Source organism: Mus caroli, unplaced genomic scaffold (genome assembly GCF_978045245.1).
Source record: "Mus caroli unplaced genomic scaffold, Mus_caroli_1 scaffold_9, whole genome shotgun sequence".
NCBI lineage: Eukaryota > Metazoa > Chordata > Mammalia > Rodentia > Muridae > Mus > Mus caroli.
This window is the reverse complement of record NW_028227264.1, coordinates 82,827,894-82,851,673: the sequence shown is the minus strand read 5'-3', so window position 1 is coordinate 82,851,673 and position 23,780 is coordinate 82,827,894. Positions and strand designations below refer to the sequence as shown.

At 45.4% G+C, this 23,780-nt stretch overlaps 1 pseudogene; it reads left to right on the top strand.

Annotated features, from left to right (window-relative positions):
- Nucleotides 1–4,797: 4,797 nt before the first annotated feature.
- The window catches only part of LOC147002702 (igE-binding protein-like), a 43,598-nt pseudogene continuing 24,615 nt past the window's right edge, over nucleotides 4,798–23,780 (top strand).

The following is a 23,780-nucleotide window of genomic DNA, read 5'->3' as shown; positions in this document are numbered from 1 at the left end:
TGGCACCAAACCCTCCCGAGCAGGTGCATGCTAATTAGGTGCCGACAAACTGACCAATCTCAGGAGAACACGAGGCCTTTCCCAGTCCTGGGATGCATATAAGCAGACCTCCCTGGGTTTCTGGGGTCCCTGTAGTAGCATCGAGGTGTTCCTGCAATTAAGGCTGTTGAGAAGAATCCAACCATTCCTTGCCGGCTGAGGTGGGCGCGACATCTGGTTGCCCTTATGGGGACCTGAGGACGATCTCGTGGATTCAGAACTCTTCAGCTGGAGAATGGCGGTACCGGTAAGTCTCCCAAATTAGCCCCCGGTTAAAAGGCGGGATATGTTTTTCTCGACCATCGATCCTGCATGGGTAGCTGTAATCGTTGTTGTTTCGTTTTTTGTAATCTATGGCCTATGACTTTGTTTGAATTGTCACAAACCTGGACATGAATGCATTTGTTGGGAATAGAACCACGGATACACGGCAGTAAAATGAGTGTAGATAAATTTGTGTGCCGTCTCCTCTGTGTAAGATCCTCATGTAGATAAGTGAGCAACATGGGGAACTCACCCTCCAGTCACTTATTGTCTACTCTACAAGACCTAGTTGGTCAGCAGAAACTCAGAATAGAAAGAAAAATATTAGCCAGTTTCTTGTCTGAGGTCGACCACATTGCACCCTGGTTCTTACCTACTGGATCCCTAACCTTAAGATTGTGGGATAAGTTGGGGAGAGATCTTGAAAGAGAAGCCGAGGAGGGGTCCGTGAAACCAGGAGTGAAACCACTTTGGCGAATGGTGCGAGCCTGTTTAGAAGATAAGCCACTGCTGTATTGGAGCAGTTAAGGCAGGTCAAAAAATTCTTACAGAACAACAAGAAAGCATGTCAGAGGAAGATTAGGAGCACGTGAGCATGAGAAAGAAAAAAGGGGGAAAAGGATAAGGAAAAGAAAAGGGAGAAAAGATAAAAAGGGAAAAGGTAATAAAGTAATAAATAAATAGTAATAAAGAAAGGGAAATAGCAAATATATATCCTTCTTTAAAAGAATTATCAATAAGTTTATCAAGTTCTGACTCCAGTGATTCAGAGCTCAGTAAAGATGATGAAGCTGACCTAGAAGAAAAGGCAGCATGGTATGAAAAGGATAGGTATGATCCAGATTGGCCATACAGAGCAAATCCATTGAAAAAAAAGAGTATCGGCTAATAAAAGTACAAAACCGAAAGTGCCGACAGCTCCACCTTTTAATCCTGATTACACAGGAAAATGGGAGCCCACCAGGGCTGTTAAACCAGGTACCTTATTTTGCCCGGAGATCTGGAAAGAAGCTAGTCTGAGTTTCCCTGATTTTATTGATGGCCAGGGGCAATGATATCATGAGCCAGTAGATTTCAAAACTATTAAGCAACTGGCAGAATCAGTCCGTACTTACAGAGTAAGTGCAGCTTTTGTAGTTGCACAAGTTGAGGCGCTTGCCAGATATTGCCTCACCCCTGGATTGGAATAATCTGGCTCGGACTTGCCTGCCGTTCCCAGACAATTTTTAGATTGGAAGTCCTTGACTTATGAATATGCAAATGGACAGGCGGCGGCCAACTTAGCCACAGGACAAGACCCTCAGAGACATTGGGACGCAGACATGCTTCTGGGTTTAGGACGTTTTGCTCTAGATCAGACAAAGTACCCTGAAGCAGTCTATGCTCAGATAAATGATATAGCCACCAAAGCCTGGAAGGCGCTGCCAAACAGGAGTGTGGTCTCAGGCAACCTTACTAAAATATTGCAAGGCCCCACAGAACCATTCTCAGACTTTGTGGCGCGCCTTGTTGAGGAGGCTACAAGAATCTTAGGGGATCCTAATACAGCTATGCCCTTGGTAAAACAATTGGTGTACGAGCAATGCACTAAAGAGTGCAGACCAGCTATCACACCCTATAAGCATAAAGGGATAGAGGTATGGATGAAAGTCTGCAGAGAACTTGGAGGCCCGCTAACTAAGGCAGGACTAGCTGCAGCTGTGGTGCAGCCAGGCAGATCAATAATGATGCTTGTTATAAGTGTGGCCAAAAAGGACATTTTAGAAAACAATGCCCAGAAAAAGGAAAAGGGAATGTTTTAGATAAACCTAGGCAGCCAGGTTATGTCATAAATGTAGGAAGGGTAAACATTGGGCTAATGAGTGCAGGTCAACAAAGGACATAGATGGTCGACCATTACAAGCAGAATATGGAGGTGCTAGGCCAAAAAAACGGACAACGGGGCCCACGACCCCAGGGCCCTCAAATATATGGGGTTCTTCAGAAAGCACAACAGAAACCTTGGCCGTCTCTCTGTCATCCAAGAGACCACGGAGAGCCACTACTGGCTCCGCAGGATTGGACCTCCACTCCTCCACCAGACTTGTATTAACCCCACAGATGGGGGTACAGCTTGTAGATACAGATTTTAAAGGCCCCCTTCCAAAAGATACAGTAGGATTGCTGCTTGGACTTCATTCTCTGCTTTAAAAGGATTACAGATTACCCCCAGAGTGATTGATCCCAACTACACTGGAGTTGTAAAAATTTTAGTGGCCTCTCCCAATGGCATCTAAGCTATATCCCCGGGAGATAGAATTGCTCAATTGTTGCTTTTACCCAGTTTACATAAATATTTCCCAGCAACTAATAAAATTAGAGGAGAGAATGGATTGGGTTCTACAGGTTCACAGCTTACTTTCTTATCTATGGAACTAAGAGACCACCCCATGTTAACATTAGAGGTTGAAGGACGATCTTTTAGGATTGTTAGACACTGGTGCGGATGGCAGTATCATCTCTACTCATGATTGGCCACCAAAGTGGCCTTCACAAACATCATCTCAAAGCTTACGAGGTTTGGGTTATGAGACTGCCCCTCTTATCAATACTAAAGAATTGACATGGAAAAATGAGGAGGGTAAGTCAGGAAAATTCCTACCTTACATTGTGGAAATACCTGTGACCCTATGGGACACTAATGGAAGGTTCCCCGGAAAAAAGGGGATGGAGCACTAAGGTTCTCAGGAATAGAGACAAAGGGAATTTCAGCAACATGGGTTCAACTGCGACTAAGATGAAAGTAAAAATGTTAGCCATCTGGAACTTGGTCAGGGCATGCTTGAGGGACGACAGTGCAAAGTACAATGCTGAAATAGAGTAAGGAACGGCGGTGCTTCAAAAGGCTAAGGAGATTGCTTCTCAGGATAGACACTGAAAACCTAAACAGCTTAGACAACAAACCAAAGATAAGAGAAGAAGGAATCTAGCTCTGAAGGGTCTACTCGTGACAGCGACGGGACGATAGCAACATTGTTGTCTGTAGTCAGACGTACATCTGGAGTTTGAGGTGCGGTAGGCCACCCAAACCATCAGCCCCTCCATTAGCCTTCTCCTCCCTCATAAAGATGAGGGAGACAAAAGGGGAAAATGTAGTCTTCATGCAAGTCTGGAAAAATGTGTCCACGTTGCGGGGGCCTTCCCAGTATTTCAGGACCAACAGGGGCAATGGTATCATGAACCCCTGGAGTGGAAGGATGTACAGAGATTGAAGGAGTCAGTTTCAACTTATCGGATCCAGGCTGCCTTTATAAAATCTTGAACACGTGTCTAAACTCTGATAAAGGCAGAGTTAAGGTTAGGTACTTTTTGAGCAATTTCCTCAAAGATAAAACATTAAAACCTGCAGGAAAGCTCCTGAAGACTGAGTAAACTTGAGCCATTAAAGAAGAATTCTTTAAATGAAAGAAAAAGAGAAAAGATGGTCTTATACAGTGGATGGGAGGAGTAGCCAATAGTATTAAAAGGAAAACAACACTATGAAAGGGACCATTGTTTTGTGTAAGATAAAAACACTTAAGGTTCTTAGGTATGCAGATGTATGTTCTAATGTAAATATGTTACAAAGTTATGTCTATAAAATCTGTATTTCAGTAAGCATTGAAAATATATGGAAAAGACATTTAGGGAACAGGCAGGGAACCGAAGGCAGTGTGGTATGGGGGTATAGAACAGAATATAGCCAGGTTTGAATAAAAGGTTTTTCTTTACGTACTTCTGTGTTTTGAAAGTAATAAGGTGTTCACAAAAATAAGATCATGGTTTCCTTCCCCAGAGGAGTGTCTGCCATTTCTCCTGGAGATTGAAATGCTCAAATTTTGTTTTTGCCTAGTCACCATGCTAGCTTCCCTTCAAGGGGACTAAAAAGAGGAAATTGGGGCTTGGGCTCCACTGGAATACAAATTTGAAAGCTGGTATCCTTATGGTTAACCAAAGAGTGGATTGGTTGCAGGAACAGGTGAATATTTTGGAGCAGTTAGTATTTGCTTCCTGCATTACTCATGTGGCAGGAATGTGTATACCCTCTGTTTAGTATCAGAATTTTTCCAGAGCTGCAAATCTGTGGTGTGCAATTGGTGTGATGCTGCTAGGAAATTGGAGTCATGATCTCGACACAAAGATGAAGGAACTGCAAGCATCAATTGTTGCCATCAACACCACCCATGTGGAGATTGCAATTACAAAGCAATGGCTGGAGATCATCCAGGGAACTGTGGGATTCTTAAAGGATTAAGGAAGGATAGCCTTTTGAGCACTCCTGCTGACTGTTGCATGTGGAGGAATGCTTTGGTGGATGGCACACATGTGAAGGCGGAACAGGGATGATAAATGAGTTTTAGTGCAGGCTATGGCAGCCTTGGAAGCAGGAACATTCCCCCAATGTTGGCTCAACATACTGGATTAGTAATCAATGACAGGTAATACCCTCACGTGTGCATACCAAGCTAAGATAGGATGGCGAAAGTGAGTTTGTCACTACCATAACGGGTAAGGATGTGGCACGGATGGGGGCAACCTAAGCCAGATACTGATCCCAGAGCTACTAATAAAAAGGGGGAGATGCGGGGGAAGTGGGTGTGGCCGCATGGGCCATGTTGTTTACTGCCTTGTGCGTGCATGCGCAATGAAAAAGCATGCGTGGGCTGCTTGGCAGGCTGGACTGTTCCTCATGATCCAGACCTGTCAGCCTATTGGTGACTGACCTGAGCTCATGCCTAGAGCATGTGTGAATTTTGATTGGATGAGTTAGGGTAGAGCTAGATGAGGTCAGTCAGCGCGAGGATAGTAGGAGGTTTGTAGGCAGCTGCACACCCAAAAGATGGCACTGACCTCTGGTACACCTGCGCCGGCACCATCCTGAATCTGGCGCCAGCCCCTCCCGAGCGGGTGTTACATATCAAAGTGCCGACAGACTGACGAATCCCAGGAGGACACATAGCTCTCCCCAGTGCTGGGGTGGATATAAGCAGTCCTCCCGGAGTTTTCCGGGTTCCCCGTAGCATGGAGGTGTTCCTGCAATAAAGAAGAATCCTACCGTGTTGCGTCTTTTCTTGCTGGACAAGGTGAGAGCCACAGAGGTTTTTTTTTGTTGTTTAGCCCTTGCCCTACGTAGAAGCTAGTTGTAGTAAGAGAAGCTGTTGTAAGAGGAGTTGTTGTAAGAAAAGCTGCAAGAAGGAGAACAAGTAAAGAAGCTGTTGCGTGAACCCAACTTGGTGTCTGTGTCATTCTTTCTGCCACCGGCTTGAAGGACTGGATCACCCACAAACCTATCGTCACTTGATCTTTGACAAGGGAGCTAAAACCATCCACTGGAACAAAGACAGCATTTTCAACAAATGGTGCTGGCACAACTGGCAGTTATGATGTAGAAGAATGCGAATTGATCCATCCTTATCTCCTTGTACAATGCTCAAGTCTAAGTGGATCAAAGAACTCCAATAAAACCAGAGAGACTGAAACTTACAGAGGATAAAGTGGGGAAAAGCTTCAAAGATATGGGCACAGAGGAAAAAGTCCTCAACAGAACAGTAATGGATTGTGCTAGATCAAGAATTGACAAATGGAACCTCATAAAATTTCAGAGCTTCTGTAAGGCAAAAGACACTGTCAATAAGACAAAAAGGCCACCACCAGAGTGGGAAAATATTTTTTACCAATCCTAACTCTTATAGGGGACCAATATCCAATATATACAAAGAGCTCAAGAAGCTGGACTCCAGAAATTCAAATAACCCCATTAAAAAATGGTAAACAAAGAACTATTACTCCCATAGAAGCCTTATGGGTATCCAGCATCTCAGAAGGCTCCCATCCAAAATAAACCATTAAAATAGACAATAAACCATTCAAGTGCCTTATTGATAATGGAGCAGACAGGACAATTTTAAAAGAGCAAGAGATCCCACGTGATTGGCAACTGATCCCTGGGCCCCAGCTCATAGGCATAGGGGGTACCTCTCACACATTCATCACTAAACAGGCTTACAAATGGGAAGACCCGGGTGGGGCTACTGGCCTTATACGCCCCCTAGTGGCTCAAGTAGCGACCAATCTTCTAGGGAGCGATATTTCACAAGCCTTAGAAGTGGTTCTTACCACACAACCAGAAAGAGACCACATTATAATAGAAGACATTATCCATAAAGATAATTGTAGGCAGCCGATGCCTAAAAGATGGTGCCGGTTTCTGGTACACCGTTGCTGTAAACACCACCACTGTGCAGGCGCTAGACCGAATCTGGTGCCAACCCCTCCCAAGTGGGTGCATACAAATTAAGGTGCCGGCAGACTGACCAACCCCAGGAGGACACAAAGCTTTTCCCTGTGCTGGGGTGTATATGAGGAGTCCTCCCTGGGTTCCCTGGGTTCCCTGTAGCATCGAGGCGTTCCTGCAATAAAGCTGTTGAGAAGAATCCGACAGTGTTGCATTTTCCTTGCCAGATGAGGTGGGTGCAACAAATTGGTGGCCGGCACGGGGACCCAAGGATCTCGTGGATTCAGAACTCTTCAGCTGAGGAACGGCGGTACTGGTAAGTCTCCCAAATTGATCCCTGGTTAAAAGGGGGGGATATGTTTTTCTCGCCCAGGGACCCAGCATGGGTAGCTCTTATCCTTGTTGTTTCGTTTTTTGTAATTTCTGGCCTCTGTTTTGTTTGATAGAAGCAGTTAAGGCAGGTCAGAAAATTCTTACAGAACAAGAAAGTATGTCAGAGGAAGATAGGAAACGCATAAGCAAAAGAAAGAAAAGGGGCAAAAAAGTGAGAAAAGGAGAAGGGAGAAAAGGCAAATTCAAAAGGAAAAGGAAATAATGAGAAAGAAAAGGAAATAGCAAAAAGATATCCCTCATTAAAAGACTTAACAATAAGTTCAGCAAGTTCTGACTCCAGTGATTCAGAGCTTGATAAAGATGAGGAAGTTGACCTAGAAGAAGAGGCAGCTCGGTATGAGAGGGATAGGTATGATCCAGATTGGTCATACAAAACCAATCCTTTAAAAAAAGGGGGGATTGGCTGGCAAAAGAGTAAAATTGAAAGTGCCGACCACTCCACCTTTTAACCCTGAGTATACTGAAAAAAAGGAATCCACAAAAGCTGGTAAACAAGGTACCTCATTTTGCCCAGAGGTTTGGAAGGAAGTTGGACTGACTTTCCCTGTCTTCTTAAATGGCCAGAGATGACGGTATCATGAGCCAATAGATTTTAAAACTATTAAGCAACTGGCTGAGTCAGTCCGTACCTACGGGGTGAGTGCAGCCTTTGTAGTTGCACAGGTCGATGCGCTTGCTAGATATTGCCTCACCCCGGTGGACCGGAATAATATTACTCAGGCTTGTTTGTCGTCTGGACAGTATTTAGACTGGAAGTTCTTGTCCTATGAATATGCAAACAGTCATGCAACAGCAAATTTATCCACAGGACAAGATCCTCAGAGATATTGGGATGCAGACATACTTCTGGGTTTAGGTCGTTTTGCTTTAGATCAAACAAATTATCCTGAACCAGTCTATGCCCAAATAAATGAGGTAGCTACCAAAGCCTGGAAGGCATTGCCGAACAAAGGCACAGCTCAAATATATGGGGCTCTTCAGAAAGACCAGAAGAAACCTTGGCCGTTTCTCCATCATCTGAGAGACCACTGAGAGCCACTACTGGCTCCGCAGGATTGGACCTCCACTCCACCACCAGACTTGTATTAACCCCACAGATGGGGGTAAAGCCCATAGATACAGATTTTAAAGGCCCCCTTCCCAAAGATACTGTAGGACTATTGCTTGGCCGCTCATCTTCTGCTTTAAAAGGATTACAAATTACCCCTGGAGTGACTGATCCAGACTATACGGAGATTGTGAAAATCTTAGTGGCCTCCCCCAGTGGCATTTCAGCTATCTCCCCAGGAGATAGAATTGCTCAAATATTACTGTTGCCAAGTTTGCATAAATATTTTCCAGCAAATAATAAAATAAGAGGAGAGGGTGGACTAGGTTCTACAGGTTCTCAGTTCACTTTCTTATCAATGGAATTAGGATCGCCCCATGTTAACTTTGGAGGTTGAAGGATGATCCTTTCTGGGGCTGTTAGACACAGGTGCAGATCTCAGCATCATCCCACTCATGATTGGCCGCCAAAATGGCCTTCACAAACCTCATCTCAAAGCCTCCGTGGTCTACGTTATGAGACTGCTCCCCTTATAAATGCTAAGGAATTGACTTGGAAAAATGAGGAAGGTAAGTCAGGGAAATTTTTTCCTTATATTGTGGATATTCCTGTGACCCAAAGGGGTAGGGATGTCTTAAACAAAATGAATCTTAGACTAACTAATGAGTATTCCCCACAAGCCCAAGAAATTATGTCTAGTATGGGCTACACTCCAGGAAAAGGGTTAGGAAAGTCATTACAAGGCATGACTAGGCCAGTGTCTGCAAAGTTCAAAGAAGATAAAAAGGGGTTGGGTTTTTCCTAGGGGCCGTTGAGGGTGGTATACCCATTACTTGGAAAACAGAGGAGACTGTATGGGTTGCTCAATGGCCTCTTTCCTCTGAAAAATTAGTAGCTTCCAGACAATTAGTAGAGGAACAATTGAAATTAGGACATATTAAACCTTCCCAATCACCTTGGAATACACCCATATTTGTGATTAAGAAAAAAATCAGGCAAATGGAGGCTCCTGCATGATCTTCGAGCCATTAATAATCAAATGCAGATTATGGGCCCCATACAGAGGGGTCTGCCCCTACTTTCTAGTTTACCCAAAGAGTGGCCTATTATAATCATTGATATTAAGGATTGTTTCTTCTCTATTCCCCTTGCATTGTGTGATAGCAAGCGCTTTGCCTTTACTCTTCCTTCTGTGAATAATGAAGAGCCTGATAAATGGTATCAGTGGATAGTTTTACCTCAAGGGATGGCAAACAGTCCTATGTGTCAACTTTTTGTAGGAGAAGCCCTACAACCTGTCCGTAATGCATTCCCCAAAATAAGGATAGTACATTATATAGATGATGTCTTTCTTGCCTCAAAGAATAAAGAAAGTTTAGATGAAGCCTATATTAAGCTAGTAAAAGAATTAGAAATGAAACAATTATTTATAGCTCCTGATAAAGTTCAAATGGGAAATTTAAGAGAGTTCCTGGGTGCTCGAATTACTCCACATTTTATTACACCTCAAAAGATACAATTACATAAAGATCATTTGAAAACATTGAATGATTTCCAGAAGTTGTTGGGAGATATAAATTGGATTCGTCCATATATGAGGCTATCAAATTTTGAATTAATCCATCTTTTTGATATATTGAAGGGCGATCCACAGCTTTTGTCACCTCATGCTCTCACCCCTGAGGCCCGAGTAGCATTATAAAAGGTAGAAAGGTGTTTAGAAAAGGCCAAGCTGTATAGATGGAAAGGACAAGACATCCTCCTATGCATTTTGAAGACATTCCGTCAACCAACAGAAGTGTTGTGGCAGTCAGGTCCTCTATTGTGGATTTATCCTCATGTGTCTCCCAATAAAACCCTTGAATATTATCCCACTGCTGTAGCTCAATTAGCGATTTGGGGCATTAAATCGTGTATTCAATATTTTGGAGCACCCCCTCAGAAAATCATTACACCTTATAATGCTAATTAAATACAGATCCTAAGTTCTTTGATAAGATGATTGGGCCCTATTGCGATGTAGTTTTGATCGGGAATTAGATAATCATTATCCCAAAGACCCTTTGCTACAATTTTTTAGTGAACATCTAGTGATTTTCCCCAAAGTCACAGCATCTAAACCCATATTGGGTGCATTGGATATTTATACAGATGGTTCTAAAACAGGTGTTGGTGCCTATGTAGTCATTTCTCAAAAACCCGTTCTTTTTCAATACAATCCTGGCACCCCGCAACTTACTGAATGTAAAATTGTGTTGGAAGCATTCAAAGCTTTTAAGGAATCTTTTAATCTAGTCTCTGATTCGGCTTATGTAGTAAATGCAGTGTGTGCATTAGAAATTGCAGGACCCATTAGACCCACCAGCCCTGTGTGCACCATCTTATTAGAGTTACAAAAATTGATTTGGAAAAGAACATATAAATTCTTTATTCAACATATTCGAAATGCCTTATAGACGCTAGCACTCCCATGGAATTTATTTTTCATGCCACTCCACTGGAGCTTGCAAAAGATTTTCATCAATTGTTATCATGTTCCTGCTGCCACACTTCAGCAGAAATTTGATATCTCTCGAGCCTCAGAAAGAAATGTGGTGTTACAATGCCCACAGTGTGTACAATTTCACCACCTTCTTCATGTTGGTATTAACCCTTGAGGATTGATCCCTTTAAAACTGTGGCAAATGGATGTTACTCATGTCTCAGCATATGGAAGATTAAAATATGTTCATGTTTCAATTGACACCTGTTCAGGTGTCATTTTTGTCTCCCCCATGTCCAGTGAGAAATCCTGCAACATGGTTGGCCATTGCCTAGAAGCCTGGGCAGCTTGGGGAAGGCCAGATAGTGTAAAAACTGATAATGGCCCGGCATATACATCAAAATCATTCCAAAACTTTTTGCAAAATAATGCAGGTTAGTCACTCTACTGGCCTTTCCTACAATCCACGGGGCCAAGGCATTGTGGAAAGAGCACATCGAACCTTAAAAGAACTCTTACAAAAACAAAAAGGGGAGATGTAGGCAGCCGATGCCTAAAAGATGGCGCCGGTTTCCAGTATACCGTGGCTGTAAACACCACTGCACAGGCGGTAGCCTGAATCTGGCGCCAACCCCTCCTGAGCGGGTGCATGCAAATTAAGGTGCCGGCAGACTGACCAATCCCAGGAGGACACAAAACTTTTCCCTGTGCTGGGGTGTATATAAGGAGTTCTCCCTGGGTGCCCAGGGTTCCCGTAGCATTGAGGCGTTCCTGCAATAAAGCTGTTGAGAAGAATCCGACAGTGTTGCGTTTTCCTTGCCGGACGAGGTGGGCACAACAGATAATACTGGAGACCCTAAAAACCCTCCTCCAAATCAACCCCAATTCTAGGGGCCACAGTCAGATTTAGTACTCCCTGCCTTGATTGGTGTAGTGGCTATTCCTGGTTGTCAACTTGACTATATTTAGAATGAACTACAATCCAGAATTGGAAGGCTCACCAGCGACCCTTATCTGGAGGCTTGGAGATAGAAGTTTCTGATCTGGATCTTGGTATGGAGATTTTGAGGTATAGTGGCTATGGATTCCAGAAGATTAAATCTCCAAGGTCAAGGTCATCTGGGATTAAAGGTGTGGTGGAACACACCTTTAATCTGGGCTACACCTTCTGCTCGAGACAATATAAGGACATTGGAAGAAGGGAGTCTTCCTCCCTCGCCAGCTTGCTGTGTGGGACTGAGTAACTGCTAGATCCTTGGACTTCCATTCACAGCTACTACTGAACCATTGTTGGGAATTGGACTGCAGACTGTAAGTCATCAATAAATTCCTTTACTATATAAAGGCTATCCATAAGTTCTGTGACTCTAGAGAACCGTAATTAATACAATTGGCTTTCCGATGAAGCCATCTGGGTCCCATAGTGGCCTCTATCAAGGGAGAAGCTCAAAGCCCTCACACAGCTGGTAGAAGAACAGCTGTTGCTACAACACCTCCGCCCCTCTCGCAGTCCATGGACTATGCCTGTGTTTTCTATAAAAAAAGAGCTCAGGGGGATGGAGATTATTGCAAGATATGAGGGCAATTAAAACCTGGGGCTCCCCACAAAGAGGCCTACACAACACCTCAGCCATCCCTGCTAATGTTCCCCTGTTAGCAACAGACATAAAAGACTGCTTCTTTTCCATTCCCCTTCACCCCCAAGGCTGAATGCTTTGCATTCTCAGTACCCCCCACTAACAACTCTGGCCCAGCCTCGGGATATAAATGGACTGTTCTCCCGCAGGGAATGGCTAACAGTCCAACCATTTGTCAGGAGGCTGTAGCCACTGCATTAAAACCCTATTTAGACAAAGGACTCAGTATCTATCATTGCATGGATATTTTAGTTTGTGGAGACTCTTCCACTTCCCCCTCTGAAATTAAGGACCAACTAATACCCTCCCTATCTGCTCTAAGATTTAAAATAGCCCCTCACAAAATCCAACTTATTCTACCCATTACATTTTTAGGAACAGAGATATCCCTTACTTCAACACATCCCCTCAAACCCACCCTTTCCTTCCCTCAAAAATTAACTCTCGCCTCCCTCCAGAGCTTTCTGGGCAACCTTAATTGGCTTTGGCCCTGGTTCCCCCTTCCCACAAGCATCCTTCAACCCCTCTTTAACCTCCTGAAAGGAGACAAAGGTCTCTCCTCCCTGAGAACACTGGGACAGTGGGACCAGAGGCAGTCCAAGCTCTAAATTCCATCAATGCAGCCCTAAAAGATATGGCTCTTGCTAGGTATGACCCAAAAAAACTTATACAGCTCCTCATCTTTAACTCCTCCCCTACACTTGTGGGGGCCCTTTACCAACATCGGGGGGGCTGGAATGGCCCCACACCCCAATGGGTGGCACACTCAGAGTTTTAAATGAGGTAGATGCGCTCGCCAGCATGATTAAAAATGGCAGGGATAGAGCCCTGCAAACCCTAGGGAAAGACCCTGACATTCTTGTCATCCCCTTCTCCCTCTCTGATATTCATAGTGGCCAATCAAAAATCACTCCCACTTTGCTATCAGCTTATTAGGATTCCCAGGACAAACTGACAACCATTATACTTATGAGAAATGGGCCTCTGCCCTCTGTTGCGATGGCTGCCCCCCAAACTACTCTTAAAAGGGCCCATAGCAGGAGCCCCCTCAATATTTACTGATGGGGGAAAAAGGGGGGCTGCAGCAGTAATATACTACTCCCCTGAGGATGAGCCCCCTATCCTCCGATTCAAAGAGATACCCAGTCACTCCCCACAATATAAAGAAATACATGCTATCTATCTAGCTCTAAAAGAAGTCAAGGCCCCCTTAACCTCTTTTCAGACAGTGTATATGCTGATAATTTGCTCCCCTGGTTGTCAAGATCCTTCATCAAACTAGATGTCAACCCACTTTCCCCTCTACTCATACAGGTATCCACTCTCTTAAAGGAAAGAGATTCCCCTCATCTACATCCAGCATGTCTGATCGCACAGTCCCCTACCAGGTCCTAAATCTGAGGGAAATACACTCGCTGACCAAACTGCCTCAACAGGGACATTCATGGCCTCCACTGTACAAGCAGATCAATTTCATTCATGCACACATACAAATATAAAGGGGTTTCAGGCCCGCTTCCTCCACATCCCTCTTGCTCAACTCCAGAGGATAATAAAGACATCCTCCTCTTGTGCATCCCTCATTACCACCCCAGCTTTACAGATGTTGGGCACCAACCCCCGTGGCCTTAAGTCCAATGCCTTATGGCAAATTGATGTCACCCATATTCCCCAATTCGGTAGACAGAAATATGTTTTTGTCACCATAGATACATACTCACATTTTATATGGGTTACAGCCCAAAGAGGTGAAAGCTCTAAAAGATTGATTCATCATATGCTCTCCACCTTTGCCATCATGGGCATTTCTCAACAGATAAAACTGATAATGGCCCGGCCTTCACTAGTTCTCAATTAAAAACTTTCTGCACACACTGGGAAATTGCCCAACATACGGGAATTCCCCACAATCCTCAGGGACAAGGAATAATAGAACACATCAAATCTTAAAAGACCAACTCCTAAAACAAAAGGCAACCACCTATCCCCCTAATATATGTGGGGAACAGGTGTGGCGGTAGTCCCAAGATGGCGCCTGGGACTGCAGCCAAGTCTTATGACTTGCACCTGACATCCTCATACACCTGAAAAATAAGACACGTCTGTGGGGCGCCACCCCACATCGTCGCCATTATAAGATGGCGCCGACATCGCCTGCCTCTGGAGATGAACAAGTGATCCGCGCATGTGCTGGCATTAACCGTTCATGGTGCCAGTTGCCCGCATGACAACGTCACCTCGGGTGACAAGAATTTGGCCTATAGGGAATCGCCACGTCCGAGGCGAGAGAAATCTCCTATATAAGGGAGGCGGTTTTCGGGCTTGGGGTCTCCGCCTTGTGAAGCTGATGCTCTCCCTCTCAAGACGCATTAAAGCTTGCTACAGAAGGATCCTGTTTATGTGCCGCGTTGTTTCTTGCTGGCGGGAAAATTAGCGCGGGACATTTGGTGCCGAAAAACCCAGGAATTGTGACCAGACCATCGTCAGCACCTTCGGAGACCCCTCGGCGACGGGGAGGGTTCAGAACTGTGGCTAGACTATTTTAGCTCTTCTACTCTTCCTCCTGGCCAGTTATATCTGTGAACATAGGCGGTGGTGTTAACAAGTTTCCAACAGCATATCAGTCCGTTGTAGATAAGCGGCATTGCACTCCATCGCGGCGCCAAATTAGTCTCTTGTAAATGAAAGAGCAGAAAGGCGAGCCGTACTTTCGGTTTCTCGCTGTTGCCGTAAGTCGGACGTAGATAAGCCGTGGGCCGCGCCAAGACATCTTTTTGATTCTAACAGTGACTTAAGGCGGACGTAGATAAGCTGCGGTTACTTTTGACCCATTATGGGGTCGTCACAGTCAATCCAAACATCACTTGAAAATCTCCTTAAGAAAAGAGACCTAAAGCTAGGGGACAAGGTTCTTAAGCACTTTGTTGAGGAGGTAGATAGAGTTGCCCCTTGGTATGCCGTTTCTGGCTCCTTGACCTTGGCCTCATGGAAAAAATTGGGGAAGGATCTTGATTTGTGCCCCGACTTACGTATGGGCACCAAAGCAGTTTGGAAGATGATCAAAAACTGCCTTGAGGATGAAACATGTGAGGAAGTCAGAAAAAAGGGACAAATAGCGTTGGAGACCGTTCAGGATGGCATGTCAGAATCTGAGCGTAGTGAGAGGATGGGTGCACGTGCACAAACTAGGAAGAGGATCCCAAAGAATAAAAGTGAAAAAGGACCTCCCAGGAAGCCTAAGAGGGCGGGAGAGAGGGGAACAAGCAGTATACCTGCCTCCCCACATGAGGAATCGGACTCCGAGGGAGTACCGATTTTTCAACCTATATCTAAGCCTGGGTTGTACCCAACCCAAGAGCTTGAAGCACTCAATATTCAAAGCTCTGAAGAGTCATCCGGAGCAGAGAGTGGGAGACTAGATACAGAGGAAGAGGAAGAACTTGATGAGGAAGCAACCAGATATGAGAGAGAGAGGTATTATCCTGATGAGAGGCCGTTAAATAAACGGACCTCTAAACCTGCCATTTCAACAAAACCTAATGCTTTACCCAGGAATCCCGTACAGACAGTTCCCTCTGCCCCACCACCTTATGAGATACGCCCTAAAGCTTTCTCATTGTTACCTGAAAAGGTGCATCGCAAGCTCAGGCTCGCTTACCCTGTCTATGAGCAAGATGGTGGGAGAATATATGCTCCTGTTGATTATAACCAAATAAAGGAGCTTGCAGAATCAGTTAGAAAGTTTGGAGCAAATGCCAGTTTTACTCTAATGCAGTTAGATCGACTGGCATTAACCGCCCTGACGCCCAGTGACTGGCAAACAGTGGCGAAAGCTGTGCTACCAAGCATGGGACAATACATGGAATGGAAGGCCCTATGGCATGAGGCGGCACAGGCCCAGGCTAGGACTAATGCCGCAGCCCTGACCCCAGAGCAAAGAGACTGGACCTTTGAACTCCTTACAGGACAGGGTCCTTATGCAGCAGATCAGGTCAATTATCATTGGGGAGCTTATGCCCAAATATCCAGTACTGCTATACGAGCATGGAAATCACTCAACCATAAAGGAGAAACTAGTAATCAGCTCACCAAGATTATACAGGGACCTCAGGAACCATTCTCAGACTATGTGGCCAGGATGATGGAGGTAGCAGGAAAGATTTTCGGGGATCCTGATTGTGCCGGACCCTTTATAGAGCAATTAATCTTTGAAAAGCCACTCAGGAGTGCAGAAGTGCAATAGCGCCGAGGAAAAACAAGGGATTGTCAGAATGGCTTAGAATATGTAGAGAGATTGGTGGACCGTTGAGTAACTCTGGGCTCGCCGCAGCCATTTTACAGGCACAAAGGCGACCTCCCCCTACGGGGGGCAGCAGTCGCACCTGCTTCAACTGTGGGAAATCAGGGCATCTCGCAAAAGATTGCCGGGCACCTAAGCAAAACCAGAGAACTCTTACCCTATGTTCCCGATGTAGAAAGGGTTACCATCCAGTCAGTCAATGCAGATCAACTAGAGACATTAAAGGCAACCTCCTCCCGCCTGCTATCCCTGTTAGACAGGAGCCAAAAAACGGGCCTGCGGGCCCCCGGCCCCGGGGCCCTCAAAAATACGGGACCCAATTCGCTGGGACCAGTCCCCTGAGCGAGGAGGCAGATCAAGCCAAGGCACAAGAATGGACTTGTGCGCCACCACCTCAATCTTATTAACACCTCAGATGGGGGTTCAACCTGTCCCTGCCATGCCCTTAGGGCCTCCCATACCGGACAACGCGGTGGGACTTATCATTGGCCGTGGTGCCCTTACCGCATGCGGACTAATAGTCCATCCAGGCATAACAGATAATCAACACATCCCAAATATGCAGATTCTATGCTCCAGCCCTCATGGTGTATTTTCTATTAAAAAAGGGGACAGGATTGCTCAGCTCCTCCTCCTCCCGCTGCTGGGAGAATTACCCAATCAAGATAAAAAACTTATGGGATCTTCAGAAATGGATTCGGCCTATTTGACATTGTCACTTGATTCGCGCCCGAAATTAATCCTTAACATAAATGGTAAAAATTTTGAGGGCATTCTTGACACCGGAGCTGATAAGAGTATTATTTCCACACATTGGTGGCCTAAAGCTTGGCCAGTGACAAAATCTTCTCATTCTTTACAAGGCCTGGGGTATCATTCCAGTCCAGACATTAGTACCAACCGGCTGGTCTGGACGTCACCAGAAGGTTTAAAAGGATGCTTTTCCCCCTATGTTCTACCCCTACCTGTAAATCTCTGGGGGAGAGATGTCATGACAGATTTAGGACTGACTCTGACCAATGATTATTCATTACGTCTTAGAGAAATGATGGAGAAAATGGGTTATCAAGAAGGCCAGGGTTTGGGACGCCATGAACAAGGCGAACCGCGCCCAATCTCACACAAGGCCAATAAGGACAGAGCAGGCCTGGGTTTTTCCTAGGCGCCACTGAGGCAGTACGACCTATACCATGGAAAACGGAGGATCCTGTGTGGGTTCCTCAGTGGCCGCTAACCTCCGAGAAATTGAGCGTTGTAACACAAATTATTGCAGAACAACTAAAACTCGGCCATATTGAACCCTCTACTTCCCCCTGGAACACCCCCATATTTGTAATAAAGAAAAAGTCTGGCAAATGGCGTCTGTTACATGATTTAAGAGCTATAAATGGACAGATGTCCCTGTTAGGGCCTGTACAGAGAGGATTACCTATGCTGTCCGCCCTTCCTAAGGGCTGGAACATCCTCATTATAGACATCAGAGATTGCTTTTTTTCATACCGTTACACCCTGCGGATAGACCTCGCTTTGCCTTTAGTGTCCCCTCTATCAATCATACAGAGCCAGATAAGAGGTATCAATGGAGAGTCTTGCCCCAAGGGATGGCCAATAGCCCTACTATCTGCCAACTGTATGTAGACCAAGCACTCGCCCCGATAAAGAGACAATTTCCACAAATAGTGTCTATCCATTACATGGATGACGTCGTGCTTTGCCATAAGAATCCATCTGTACTGCAACAGGTTTTTCCTGTGTTACAGAAAACATTAGAGCAATGGGGGCTACAGATAGCCACTGAAAAGGTGCAATTGGCAGACTCTGGACAGTTTCTAGGTTCTTTTATACAGCCCAACATTATTAAGCCACAAAAAATAGAAATCAGGATGGATAATTTACATACTTTAAATGACTTTCAAAAATTGTTGGGAGATATCAATTGGCTTAGACCTTTTTTAAAAATCCCTTCAACAGAATTGAAACCCCTGTTTGATATCTTGGAAGGGGATTCTCATATCACCTCTCCTAGAAAATTGAATCCTTTGGCAGTGGAGGCACTTAATAAAGTAGAAAAAGCAATAAGTCAAGCGCAGCTTGTTAGAATAGATTATTCCAAGCCGGTTTTGTTATGTATCTTGGACACTCGAGGCTTACCAACTGCTGTCATTTGGCAAGAGGGGCCCCTATGCTGGGTTCATCCACAAGCCTCCCCTGCCAAGATTATCGATTGGTATCCGGCCGCAGTAGCACAATTAGCATTAAAGGGATTAAAAATGACAATCAAATACTTCGGCCTTGAACCTAATATCATTGTCATTCCCTATACCCCTAATCAAATACAGGTGTTAGCTGCTGCTTCTAATGATTGGTCCATTCTATGTGTCACATTTAGTGGAAAATTTGATAATCATTATCCAAAGCACCCATTGTTACACTTTGCCCTGACCCATCCATTAGTTTTTCCCAAAGTAACAAGTCATTCCCCACTTAAAAATGGTCTTGTAATTTATACAGATGGCTCCAAAACCGGGCAAGGGGCCTATGTAGTTAATAACATTACCCATATCAGACAATATTCGGAGGTTTCCCCTCAAATTGTTGAGTGTTTGATAGTATTAGAAGTTTTACAGCAATTTGATTGCCCGCTCAATATTATTTCTGATTCCTTGTATGTAGTTAATGCAGTTCGCCTGCTAGAAACTGCGGGCCTAATAAAACCTTCTAGTAGGGTAGCACAAACCTTTGAACAGATTAGAAACCTTCTATTACAAAGAAAACATCCCTTTTATATCGTACATATGAGAGCCCATTCTGGACTCCCTGGCCCCATGACAGAGGGTAATGAGCTGGCAGATCAGGCTACGCGACTTGTGGCCACAGCACTATCCTCACCACTAGAGGCCGCCAAAAATTTTCATAGTAAGTTTCATGTTACCTCTGAAACACTTCGCCGGCGCTTCTCTTTAACAAGGAAAGAAGCCCGCGAGATAGTCACACAGTGCCAAAACTGTTGTCAGTTTCTGCCCACACCTCATTATGGTGTCAATCCGAGGGGACTCTCCCCCCTACAAGTTTGGCAGATGGATGTCACTCATATTGCATCTTTTGGTAAGACGCAATCCGTTCATGTGTCTATTGACACTTGTTCTGGTGTGTTATTTGCAACTCCACTTTCAGGAGAAAGGACATCTCATGTAATTCAACATTGCCTCGAGGCCTGGAGTGCCTGGGGTAGACCAAAATGTCTTAAGACAGACAATGGACCTGCTTATACCTCAAATAAATTCAAACAATTCTGTGCACAAATGCAGGTGACCCATATCACTGGACTTCCTTATAACCCTCAAGGACAAGGCATCATTGAAAGAGCTCATCGAACGCTCAAATCCTATTTATTTAAACAGAAAGGAGGAGCGATAACAGAGTTGCCCCCTGGCCCAAGAGTGGCACTATCCATGGCACTCTTTACTCTAAATTTCTTAAACCTGGACGATGCAGGAAGGAGCGCTGCAGAGCGCCACTGCTCGGAACCAGAGACCAAAAGAATTGGTAAAATGGAAGGATGTGTTGACTAATCAATGGAAAGGCCCGGATCCTATCCTAATAAGATCCAGGGGAGCTGTTTGTGTTTTTCCACAGAGTGAACAAAATCCTTTTTGGATCCCGGAGCGGCTAACACGAAGTATAAACCAAGAAGATGATCATTCTCCTGACCTTTCTGTGGATAACCCTAGCGCCAACGATAAGGACACATGAGTTTCGATGGGGAATCATGTCAACCTTCCCACTTCCAATGCCGGTGATGTATAACGCCCAAGTTTTCCCTCGCTTGTTTGTTACTGATAAAGAATTAGGCCTTCCGTTTTTGCCCTGGGATTCTCAAATAGAACGAGTAGTGGATAATAGAACTCACTACCTTCTGGGTAGCCTATGCTTTAGCATCAATGGGACGGTGCCCAGTTATATTGGGTTACATACTCAATCTATGTCAAATATTATTAATGGATGGACAAATGCTACACATTGGGGCGGGAATTTTACAGAATTATTTGGAACCTGGCCCCGGGCTAATTATTCTGAAGGTCTCAGACAACCAAAGTTGGCCCCGTTCTGCCATGCAAAGGAGGACTCGCATTCCCCTTTGCCTTAGTCAGGATGCCAATATGCGTATGGCCCCCTTTTCTTTAGATTGTTAGTAATGCTTCCTTGCCAAGTAATTCCGATAAGCTTGATTGTATGATGCAACCATGTTATTATGTTCTGTGCTGGAATGCTTCTGAGTTCCCCTTGGCCCTGGTAGCACGCCTGCCCCGATTTGTGCCTGTTCCTGTGGAGGCCCCAAGTTCAATGGCATTATTCAGAGAAAGGAGAGATTTTGGAATTTCTGCTGTAATTGTGGGCATCATCGTAGCCACCGCTGTAACAGCATCGGTTACTGCTTCGGCCCTGACCCTTTCGGGCACGGTGCGGTCGGCTGCCACCATAAATAAATTGTCCTCTACGGTGACCACGGCCATGGAGGCTGGACATCTAGCTTATACCCAGATTCAAGGCAGGTTATTGCTAGTGAATCAACGCATAGATTTAGTCCAAGAGCAATTAGATGTTTTGTGGCAAGTTGCCCAATTAGGGTGCGAAAGAAGATTGCCAGGTCTTTGTGTGACCTCTGTACAGTATGACAATTTCACACGGGCTGCTAATCTTTCTAAAGTTTTATCCCAGCATTTGTTACAGAATTGGACAGTTGAATTTGACCAGACCCTGCGGGAACTCCGAACAGCGATATTACAAATCAACTCCACCCGCCTAGACCTGTCCCTCACCAAAGGCCTCGCCTCCTGGATTTCTTCAGCATTTTCTTATTTTAAAGAGTGGGTGGGGGTGGGAATGTTTGGAGCCTTTTTCTGCCTCGGACTGGGCTTTATGCTTTGGCTAATTTGCAAAATTTATAGTAAAAGCAAGAGAGAAAAAATTATGATAACTCAGGCACTCATGGCCTTAGAGCATGGAAGGTCAGCGGAAGTCTGGCTTGCGGCACTAAAACGGCAGTGGATGTTAGCAGCCGGTCGCCGGCCAGGCAGCTCTTGCACCCTCAGCATCTCTATGCGTCGCACGAGGATGAGTGCCCGGTTTGAGCAGCCCATGAGGGTTGTTGAGCTAAGCATCGCACAGAGAGATACCCCCGCTCTCTCTGGGAAGCATGCCGTCTTGAAAAGGGTTGCCTGTCCTAGTGTCCCTTCCTCAAGAAAAACGACAGAGAGATCGGTCAGGAGTATGTCGGGTCCCACCTAGAGCCTAGACAAGACCCCTGCACATATCTTTTGTTTTTAAATTATCTTTGGGGATTCGGCCTCTACTTCCGCCCTCCTTGAATGGGTGGCTGGCTTGCCTTTGTATAGAAAAGGGGGAGATGTGGGGCGCCACCCCACATCGTCGCCATTATAAGATGGCGCCGACATCGCCTGCCTCTGGAGATGAACAAGTGATCCGCGCATGTGCTGGCATTAACCGTTCATGGTGCCAGTTGCCCGCATGACAACGTCACCTCGGGTGACAAGAATTTGGCCTATAGGGAATCGCCACGTCCGAGGCGAGAGAAATCTCCTATATAAGGGAGGCGGTTTTCGGGCTTGGGGTCTCCGCCTTGTGAAGCTGATGCTCTCCCTCTCAAGACGCATTAAAGCTTGCTACAGAAGGATCCTGTTTATGTGCCGCGTTGTTTCTTGCTGGCGGGAAAATTAGCGCGGGACACACGTCCATCGTGATAGCTGTGCAGGCGCACCATGACACAAGATCAGGCCATTTGACAAAGGCCAATGAACTGAGATTATGCGGAAGGGGCTGATGGGGCGTGGTTGAGGGGTTATATAAGGGATTGCGATTGGGGGCTAGGAGAGATTCCTGCTTGCATGTTGAAAGGTTCCTGAATAAACTGCTTTGAGAAGAACGCTGTGTCGTCACACTTTTCTGCTGGTCGGAGACAGAAGCGATAAATATACAATTAATGATGGCTCTGACTACCCTAAACATATTTAACATCTACAAAAAAAAAGTCCTATCTTCCTCCATTGGCATACACCAAAATTAAAACCCCCCATTCTAGTATGATGGTGACATCCTTTGGATGGAATTTGGAAGGGACCAAACTCCCTCCTTACAACTGGGAGGGGTTTTGCTTGCGTCTTTCCACAGGACCAGCCTAAGCCTATCTGGGTTCCTGCCAGAAATGTCTGACACCACCCCACCAACCAAGATGATGTCCCGCCTCTCACTGGTAGATCAAGGACAGAAGAAGGGTAGGAGGAGGCAGAGGAAACGCCACATCCAGAAGGATAACAAGATCTCCTGGAAGGACATCCATGACCTGGTGACTGCTGCCCAGGCCATGTGCCCTCCACAAGTCCCCCTCTCCTCTATTCTCTTGGCTGTTTTTGTCATTCTTCATGCTAACTCTATTGCTGCCCAGCTTCTCCTTAGCCTTCCCAACACCTATCATTGGAGATTCTATGCTAGGGAAACCTACAGTGGACACCACAAAGTTATAGGGACCCAGGACTGTCCAATACAAGGATGTCGAACAAGGACTGAGATCCCTCTACACCCAGATTCCATCTCCGCCAGGCAGCCTTTCTTCCAGTAATGGTGGGCTATAGGAGGAACAGAAAAGAAAGGTCCCTTCCTTCTCCACCTGCCAAGACAAGTCCAGACTGATTCTGAAGATGGGAGCAGCCTGGGCCTCCAGACACTTGAGGAACAAGCCCAATAAAAAAAAAAAAAAGACACCCCTGACCAAGCTATTATCCATGACCTCAGTGTTAGCACCAGGACACTCCAACCCCTGGCCTGTAACCCTTGACCTGCATTGCCAGGACAATGACCCTCAATCTCACAATCCCCTTGGCTCAGTTCCCATCCTCACTTGTGTTGAAAGAAAATTAAAATTCAAGGTTCATGACTCATGCAGCTTGCTAGTTAAGTTAGGAGGGCTTTTTGGGCTTAGAGCAAAGAACAAAGGCTGTAAAGTCATCCTAGGAACCAACTAGCCATAAAGATAGGGTAGACATACAAGAAATCCGGACTGGCCCAGCACCTCCCTATCTCCTGCCCTTCTGACCTAAGTTAAATGTTAACCAGATGCTCTGCTGTTACCTTGATCTGCATGTACAGTCTGCTGATGTTTAAATGAACCAATCATGTGAAACCATGCTAATTCCTCCCTGCTGATGTTTAAATGGACCAATCATGTGAAACCACACCTCCCCCAGACCCAGACCCTTTTCTATAAAAATCCCCAGCTTTCAAGCCATGTGGTCAAATCCACTGTCTCCTGCGTGAGATAAGTTTCCACCCGGAGCTCTGCCATTAAA